The sequence below is a fragment of the Cupressus sempervirens genome, chromosome 11, assembly GCF_028749045.1.
Source record: "Cupressus sempervirens isolate cs-2001-9-10 chromosome 11, ASM2874904v1, whole genome shotgun sequence".
Classification (NCBI taxonomy): domain Eukaryota; kingdom Viridiplantae; phylum Streptophyta; class Pinopsida; order Cupressales; family Cupressaceae; genus Cupressus; species Cupressus sempervirens.
In genome coordinates this window covers 349,722,274-349,732,612 of record NC_143128.1, presented here as the reverse complement: position 1 = coordinate 349,732,612, position 10,339 = coordinate 349,722,274, and positions in this window count along the sequence as shown.

Sequence of the window (10,339 nt, the reverse complement as noted above, 5' to 3'; positions counted from 1 at the left end):
TTAGTTCTTACCAAGCTCATTCGATAATCGAAGAAAATGTGACAGAAATAGTTCTTATTGAGTTCACTTGGTCATCAAAGGTAATTTGGAAGAAGTAGTTCTTGCCGAGCTCACTTGGTCATCTAAGGTAATTTGGAAGAAATAGTTCTTACCAAGTTCACTCGGTCATCAAAGGTAATTTGGAAGAAGTAGTTCTTACCAAGCTCACTCGGTCATCTAAGGTAATTTGGAAGAAGCAGTTCTTACCGAAGGATTCAGTTCTTACCAAGCAAACTCGACAGCCAAAGGATTTTAAGGATATTGTAGTGTTAATCGAGTCAAGATGGTTAACTCGAGAAATTTCCAGAAGCAGTTTTTACTGAGTAGGGTTGGCCAGTAAAGGATTTCATTGTCTTATGAAATAATGTTTATTTGTTCAGAGTAACATCTGTAGTTGATTGATGTACGATTTATTGGTAAATGTAACATGTAAATAAGCAGACTTGACAATCTAAATGGTATAAGCAAGAGGTTAAGTTGCGAATTTTATAAGGTATAAAAAAAAAGTATGTGGAATTAATGTAATATGAAGATTGATTGTTGTGGAAGTAGATTTGAAGGATGATCAGAGATCATTGAGGAACAACAGAGCCATATTTGATCAAGGAGGATCTAATGATCCTTAACAGAGACTTGTAACCAGCAAATTCTATTGCATCTTGTTTAGGTCAATTCATTGTTGCTTTCCAACCATTGTAGTAGTGATTTCAAATCTCTTAACAAAGTTGGTTTAACAGCCATTTTGTAAATCCTCTAACAAGGTGACAATTTAGTTGAATTGTTCTAAAGACCTCTAGCAAGGCCACTCCTAATAGGGTGATTAAATCCTCTAACAAGGTCACATCTAACAGTGTGTATTGTAACCTTTAACAGGGTTGGCTCCTAATAGGGCTCACTTCAGAAGAGTGAAAAATTGGTGACTAGTTACTTGGTGGTTTTTTCCATATTGGGTTTCCACGTTAAATTTGGTGTCTCTTGTGTTCACTTTATTTTTAGTTACATGCATGAATTCTTGAAAAAGTAATAGTTTAATCTTATTGAGTTACAACATTTGTTTATCGAGTAAAAGTAGTAACTAGATCTTTAAGACATCTAAGGGAATTGTGAATTAATTTTGTTAGTAACTGATTCACCCCCCCTCTTAGTTACTCTATCTTTAATTCCAAAAAATAACAAACAAATGATATATGATCTTGGAAAATATATGAGGTAAGCAATGATATTTATTCAATATATCAAACAAGTAATATATTGTAAAGTCTTGTATTTATATGTTTTTGTGTCTTCAATCCCTTGTATGTGGTTGTCATCTAAAGAAATCCATAAAAAGGATATAAAATATTGGAAGAAATGAATTCCTCTACTAATGTGTGAAATGAAAAAGTGTTTACCTTTAACTTTTTTCAATGCTCAAGAACACTACCTCATGCACCAAGTTGGGAAGGTTGAATTGTGTGGACCTATACAACCTAGGTCAATGTGGATGGTTGAGAGACACTTGAAATTTTTGAAGGGTTTGGTTCAACAAAGAGTACGTCCCAAGGGTTATATTATTGAGGGATATATGGCATACAAGATGATGATGTACATTACTTGATATCTTCCTAATCTTGTAGCAAAGACCCATATAGATTGCATTTGGGATTTTTACTCCATTGAAAAATTCAAAGGGAAGTACATGGTGGGGAAAGTTTGATTTAGGAAAGTGAAAGGTAATAAATTATGAGATGTTATTATAATTAATTAATTCTTAATATTCAAAATAAATTTGTTCTATGTCATCTATTTACTTTTGTATAGCTACTAAAGAGTGGGATGTAATACATTTGTTTATTGCAAACTATCAAGATTGGATGACGGTATGGATTTAACGATGTCAACATTCTAGTCATGGATTGAAATGGGAATCTATGTCTTCATGGGTTAAACAAGCTCATTTTAATAGAGATCCCAATGTTACACAAAGGGAAATAGATTAGCATATGGTTTAAGAGATCTCTAGGTACTTATAAATTTGTTAATCAACCATATGTTTTTGAACTTGTCGTGGAAAAATTTATACATGTTTGACCACATGACTATGTTCTGCAATGGTCATAAATTTTACATCAAAGATTTAGATGGCATGAGGAGAACTTGTAATTCTAGGATAAGTGCAGTCTTCTAGGTGACCAATATTTCATCTAGAAATGACTTACATCCTCGACAATCTCAAACTTGATATTATGGCATTTTGGTTAATATAGTTGACTATGACTTTAATTCCTTCAAATTAGTTCTCTTCATCATCAAATGGTACAAACTATGACTCAATCAATATGATTCTGATAGAACCATTATTGAGCATGAGAATTGATTTCCAATGATTGATACAAGGTTGTTTGAGCCAGTTGGGGATGAACCCTATGTTCTTCCAAGCTAAAGTGAGCAGGTATTTTACTCAAAGGTTCCACATAAACTGGGTTGTTCATTTGGTGTTAGAAATGATAAAAGAAGAAGGCTAATAAAGTATAATGCAGTGGAAGAAGAAGATATCAAGGAAGAGGAAGAAGTGGATCATGATTGAGAGTTAGTTGATGATGCTTTTGAAGGAAATTATGTCGTTGCTGATCACAGTGATGATGCTTCTATTGATTATGATGATGATGATGACGACGACCAGGATAGTGGTGGTGACAATGTAGATGATGAAAATGATCCTGATGATGAGATGGATGAAGAATAATAACAATTTATATACAAGTAAACATTTTCTATTTGATTTTTGATTTTTAAAATATTAATACAAGTAAACATTTTAAATTGAATTTGGTGTAGTAATACAAATTTAACTATAATATGTGTTTGGATTAAGAAAACATCTTTTATTATAGTTGTAGGGGATGCAAATGATGAGCATGTTGAGCTCCAAGATGGTGGGCAAGATGATGCAGTTGGACAGGGAAAAGAGTGATACAATATTCTTTAAAGTTGTTAAAACTTCAATTATTAAAAAAATTAACCCTTTTATTTGTTATTGTAGAGGACCAACCTTTGCAAAGGACATAAAGTAAATGTCCATGAGTGAGAAGAAATATCGATGATGACATGGATATGCCTCTACAATAATATAGGGAAGAAAAAAAAGGAAAAAAAGAAAAAAGAAAATATTCATGTGAACTTATGTATCTTATTAATGTAACTTATTTGATAATGACTAATGTTTATGTATAGATATTTTATTTATGTTCTATTAAATGCTCATGTGAATTTTGTAATGAATATTATGCTTCAATGTTAATGTGAATGTTCTAATGAAACTAATGTGTTAATGAATGTTATCATGTGATAGTTCAGGAATGTTACATTTTATTTATAGAATGAATGATTTTTAGATGTTGACAAAGAAAGTAGATGTTATTGGGGTAGGTGGGGCCAAATGAGCTTCCACCTTCACATGACTGGCCCTAATTAGTAAATAATATTAAAATATTCTCAAAACCAAGTAAAGCTCAACATTAACCTATGATTGCATGAAAACTAACTATGTGAATCTCTTGGTTTCAAGAAATGTAGAAGGATGCTATAGTCAAACCCATTTATTTATAAAATTTAGCTACAACATATGAAGTATTTGAAAGAATGGCTTTTTATATTCTATTATTTCTATTTATCTGCAATCATGTTTGATTGTATTTGATAACTTTTGTTGTAAATTGGGAGACATGTAGAAGAATTTGAATAGCGAAAACAAATGATATTATATCATTCTAAAGTATAGACTAATTCATGAACTATTAATTATTTCTTTGGAGTGTGGTGATATGTTGAATAATATTATGGGGAGGAAGTAGATGATTGTAAAGTCTATATAACATGCAACCCTTAATGTAGAAAGAAAGTAACATTTATAATTTAATTTCAAAAATGATTTTGTCAAGTAACTACATTCAACTTTGGTTCCCACATCTAGCTTTGACTGCCGCATCTGCTTTCTACATTTGGCTTTGGCTCTTGCATCTGGCTTTATGGTGGTAGCTCCAGCTTCCAATCCTACTATGATTTTTTCTGTGGCTTCTACTACTTTTTAGGCTAGGGTTTCTCTTGATCTTGGTGGGGATATTCATTCCCTGCGAGCTGTGGGTGGTTTGGCCATTTCCTATGCTAATGTCACTACCTATGAGGCTGGTCTAGGTGGTCAGGCTATGCATCCAGGGACCCGTGTTGTTCTGCCTATTACAGTAAGTAACCTTGTGCTCATTCTTAACTCTGATATTGTTAATGAGATTTCTACTCAAGTGGAGGACTTCTCCTCTACTACTCCCATCTTTTGTTTTAAGGGTTTCTAACCCTCTCTATCAGATTTGCATGCCTAGATTTCTAAATTTTGGAAGCCTATTATTTCAGGTATTGTCCAGATTTTGCTTGTGACAAGGGGCTTTTTTATTGTGAAATTTGATTCTAAGGAGGATCAAAATTCCATCCTAAGGTGTGGTTTCTCTTGGGAGGAGAGGTTCCCCTTGATGGCTAAACCTTGGTATCTAGATTTTGATCTATCTATTGAATCCTTCAACAAGATTCCTCTGTGGGTAAGGTTGCCTAACCTTCCCCTTCACTTATGGTTGGATTTAGTTTTGGAGGTCATGGGGGAGGGCCTAGGGGACTTTTTTTTGGTTGACTCTATGTCTTCCAATGTATTTCAAATGATGTATGCACACATCCTTGTGGAGATAGATGTCTCTAAGGGGCTTCTAGAAATGATTAAATTGGCCTCTCCCATAGGCTCTTGGAATTAGCTTCTTGATTATGAGGCCATTCCATTTAGATGTTAGAAATTCCAAAAGACTAGCCACCTCATAGCGAGATGCTCCTCTGGAAAAGTTAGATAAAAAAAATCACCTTCTTGGTGGAAAGGGGTTTTGGATGATCACTACACTATTCAGAAAGCTCCCTTTGTCGAGGATGGGTTTGGTGATTCTTCTTAGGATTCTTTGGAGGTGGATCCTATTATTGTTTTACATGATTCAAATGCTTCCGCTATGGTGGTGGCTAATACCATTGCCCATCCTTTGAATGCTACTATTTCTAATTTAGTTGATGCTCTTCATGTGGCCTTGGCTTTGGGGGGTGTTGTTGCCCCTTCATGTGGTGGTGGTTCTTCTACCCTGGCTGGTAAGGATTTGACAGATTCTTATGGTGTTTCTCTTATGGTGGTGGCCAACTGTATTGTCCCTCCTTCGAATGCTAATATTTCTGGTTTGGCTAATGCTCCTCATGTGGACCTAGCTCTGTGGGGATCTATAGCCCCTCTTTCATGTGGTGGTGGTTTTTCTACCCTGGGTAGAAGGGATTTGAGGGATTCTTGTGGTTTGGATGACTTTACTTGTCGGAAGGCTGCTAAGATGGTGGAGGATGGATGGACAAAAGTAAAGGGAAAAAAAGGTCAAGCCCTCTTTTCCATCATTTGATATGTCTCTATGTTCTCAAAAGATGGGATCTAAAAGTAAATCTTGAGGCTTAGATTTCTTATCCAGCCGCTTGCCTGGTCTTTCTAGAGGCTATCCCTTTTTTTTTTGGTTATCCTAGTCTCATTGGCCTATTTTTTTGTAGCTTGACATGGTTTGGGTTTAAATGTATTCTTTTGTAACCTTGGGGTTTCAGGATCCCATTTAGAACTTGTTTAGGTGGTAGTAATGCACCATGTTATCTATGAGGCCACCTTGTCACCTTAATTTGTCAAGTGACCTATTTCATCTAAGGGTTGTTTTTTCTAATTTTAAGCTTCATTGAATATTAGAATATCTATAAAGGGTTTTAGGCACCCTTCAAAACCTATTTTCCTTATTAAAAATATTTATAATTTTATAATTTATAATCCTTGTTGCAAATTACAATGTGCAAAAATCAAACTTCATTTGCTACATCTCTAGCTAGGTTTATATATGATATCTACTAATTTGAATTTTGAATTTTACTTTCAAATATTTTGGTTGAATTATAATTTATATGTGAATATTTCAGCTATAGTTTCCAAATGCCAAGTTCACCTTTTCATTTTAATATTTTATGATATTTCATGCTTTTCTGTTGGTCAATTTGTAGGCCATTCTCAAATGTAGATTAATATCATTGAAATCTATGCTATCCTTGGACAAGAACCAAAATCAAAATCTTCTGTAGATTTGAAACCTCACATTCAGTGCATTGTAGATGGAGACATTTCTTACATCCTTTCTATTCTTCCTATTACTGAATTTATCACAATGGTACAATCTGGCACCTATCTTTAATATAGTAAAGTATAGTATGGTCTCTTCTCTTTATCCATACATTCATTTATCATTAAAAACATCAGAGGGAGAGCACAAGCTACTGCCAACTAACATGAATGATGCATAAAGAAGACATTTCTTCTTTGGTCTTCCAAGGGCACTGAGGAATCAGTAAGTTTTGTGAATTCTTCACTTCATAAGGTATCATTATAAGACTAGTTTTAGATTTAATTGTGTACATTCAATAATTTATAATTATTTTATTTCTCATTAATGATTTGATACAAAAGAGATTTCTTTTCAATTCGAAGTGTTGGCTTTCTGATCAACATAATTTTGGATGAAGACCATGTTGCTTTTTTAGCCCTCCTTCCTTAAGTTTCTGAGAAATATCTTACATCACTTTCAATGAACAAAGATCAAATTTGCATCTTTGATCTTTCTGAAGGGTTTTTTAATCAATATTTTAGATCATTTTCAATGAACAAAGATCATGTTTACATCTTTTTCTTTTCCTTAAGTCTCTGCTTCTTTTCATCAAGACCATGTCCATGGAGTCTCTGCTCTTTTTGGATTCCATATCTGTAACGTAGGAATGAAGAGGGGCCAAAAAAAGACACACACAAGCTTATATATGACAATAAAGCATTACATTAATTGAACATCTAACCGAGCTTTAGCTCTTACATTCTATAACTCTGTTACACATTTCTACATTCAACTTACAAACTTCCATTCATAACTTCTATCTAGAGAGTACATAAAAAACATTATATAGATACTATAGAGGAGATTGAATGCTCATAAAGTATGTTAGATTATAGATGTGATGGTGGTTAGAACAAACATACTTAATGATGGCTCTTCCTTGTAGCCCTACCTTGGGATTTAGGTAAGAAATCAAACTCTTCCAAATATCTACCAAAACTAAAGGTAGATTCAAACACCCATTACTGAACTCTCTCCAATTCTAAAATCTTAGGTTCTAACTTCTATATGAATTTAACTTTTTAATTAATGAACTTGCATATGCATTTACCTTACCAAAATATTTCCAACTTGTTGACTCCTAGCTATTGAGGAGATAATCAAAACTTCAAACCCTTGCCTTCAATGATGGTTTCATGGTTATTTTAAGAAACCAATCTCAAACCTCCATCATCTTGACTGCCAACCCTTCAATTGGATTCTCCAACATCCCATGAGTGGATATAAACCTTCCTTCTCGCATGCAACTCTAGAAAAATTTTCTCACATTTTTCCAGAATGTTGTTTTACTGCATTACACATGCAAGAATAGATAACTGTTGATTCTCAACCACCTCTAATACAAGAAACAAGGTTTTGGTGTTAAACTATTAGATGAAAATCAAAAGAAACCAAGAACATATTCTCAACTCCCTTAAATCCATTCAGTGATAATATTCAATCAAAGAGGTATTTCACTCTGACAAGGTACATAATTTACTGTCTAAAATAGTGAATAATGAGAACTTTAGCAAAATCTAATGATGTTATGCACACCTATAACATCAGCAATAACTCTAAACTTCATTAATACATATAAGGAGCTCAAGAATCACCATAGCCATGAGATATGGGAGAAGATACAAGGGCTATAATTAAAACACCAATACATCAACTTTCATATGCTTTCTTGGCTCTAGAATCTTATTATGGCCTTTTAACACTACACCTATGGCCTTACATGACATTTTCCAAATTTAGACTCTCTTTGACCTACATTGCTTAAAACATGAACTTGGTCAATATGACCTTAGTTGAACACTTAATAACATGAATTGAAATAACTAATACACTACCTATGAAGACTCAAAAACATACTAATTATGAATCCAAATTACAAGGAGATGGTCAGGGTGCTCTTGCACCAAAGATATAGAAAACTTGACAAAACATGAAAAATGGAAAGTAATGTTAGTCATAATAGAAACAAAGGTAAATGATAAGAGAAATAGAGTAGAAACAAAGGAAAATTTAGGAAAACCCAACAACTTTTTTGGCAAACACTTATATTGATCAAGACACTATCATGACACCATCTAGCCACCTTCCACAAAACTTATGGTTCCCTTTGAATTTAGTGGCAGAAAATGTTACCACAGTTCTGTATATCTATTATTTACAATGTCACTAGAGATTATAAAATTTGCAAACCTATATTTGCAATTATTAACAATGTCTAAAATTTGAATCATGAATTTAAAGTGGAGAAAGCATGAATAGATGGCATAGGTGTCATGGTGTTTGACAGATGGTTGTTTGGGAGGTGTCTAAAATGTATTGTCTCTACTTTCTTTAGAAATTTTGAATGCATGCAGCAGGTGTTGCGAATATTACACCATTGTCATAGTTGTTTTAAGGTTAAATAAGATTGTTTCTTTGATTCGTTGAAACAAATCATATATTAGGGAGTCCTTGTATGGTGGCTCCTATAATATAGGATCTAAAAAAGCAAAGTGTTATGTTTATTCTTATTAGATAGAGACAAAGAATCAAAGCGCGATATTATTTGTGTAAAAATCTTTGCATTCTTCCATAATTTTGCCCGAACTCTCATATGTAAAATTTTCTCATATTGTCTTTGTACTGCATTATGATTAATTTTTGTGTTCTAATTTTAATTAACTTTTGTTGAATATTAGTTTGATTTGTGTTCTATTTACTAAGCCTTGTCACAACATATTAATTTAGAGATGGAATATACATGCTTGTACAGTTTAAATCTTAGCAACCACAAGGACAACCACACCAACATAAGTTGCAACCAAAACCATATGAGAAAGAGGAATCTCCAAGAAAGAGATGAGAAAGGAAGACACACATCCCCCATTGAAACACCAATAGGAAGAGTGGATCAACAAAAGAAAAGGATCTCTAGTGACACCATCAACAACAAGAGGAACTCAAACCATGACAGAAGCAATTGGAACCATCACAATGGGTTCTTGAATCATGTGATCTTCTACATAATGTTGTGAGTCATTAAGCATGATTTTAAGATCGTACTCACAATATGTTAGTATACATTATTTAGAGGCAATTGATTCTTGGAAAACACTCCACAAAATCACATTCATTACTCATTGATTTTAGGGGATACTTATATAATGCTATGCATTAAATATTTTCTATTGAAATTAGCTATTATAAAAAGGTAATAAAATAAAAATAGATTAAAAAGAAAAACATTTAAAGTAGACGTTGTGCAATTGAGGACATTTGTAATATTGGGTAAACCTATATGAGAGCAAATGGAGTGTGCTTTAGAAGGAGGAAATTTGTGCTACATGAATGAAGCTACATCACATTAAAAGAACCTTATAAAAGTAATGCTAAGCAATAAAAGGTGTGGTAAATCCATTGGGATATGTGTATATAAGTAGATACAACACAATATCTCATCATGTGTCAAGACATGAGATATAACATTGAATGATACCACAAGGAAAACATCTAAAAAACATGTTAAAAAAAAAAAAATTGTTCTTCTTTGTTAGAAATACATTTTACTATGTTGATCACATGTGTACACTATTTAGTACAAGTCATGCAATCTCCTCTTTGACCCCTCTCATGGAGATTGTATTTGACATTCTTCTAAGTTAACTGATTGATACTGCTTTCACTCAAGAGTTTCATAGATAGTGTTGCATTTCCATTTCCTTTTTATATTACTTTAGATAAGAAGCCCAACATTGTGATTATTTCTCCATGTAGGAAGCCTCGGATTCAACATATATTTTGTGTGCAACATTAGTTTATTGAGGACTTGACATGAAAATAGGTGGACTACTGCCAAAGGCCACTTGGAAACATTTGGTGGTAGTTCGCCTATTTTTATGTCAAGTCCTCAATAAACTAATGTTGCACACAAAATGTATGTTAAATCCACAACTTCCTGCATGGAGAAATAATCAAAAAATTGGGCTTCTTATCTATAGTAATATAAAAGGGAAATGGAAATGCAACACTATCTGTGAAACACTTGAGTAGAAGTAGTATCAATTAGACAACTTCGAAGAATG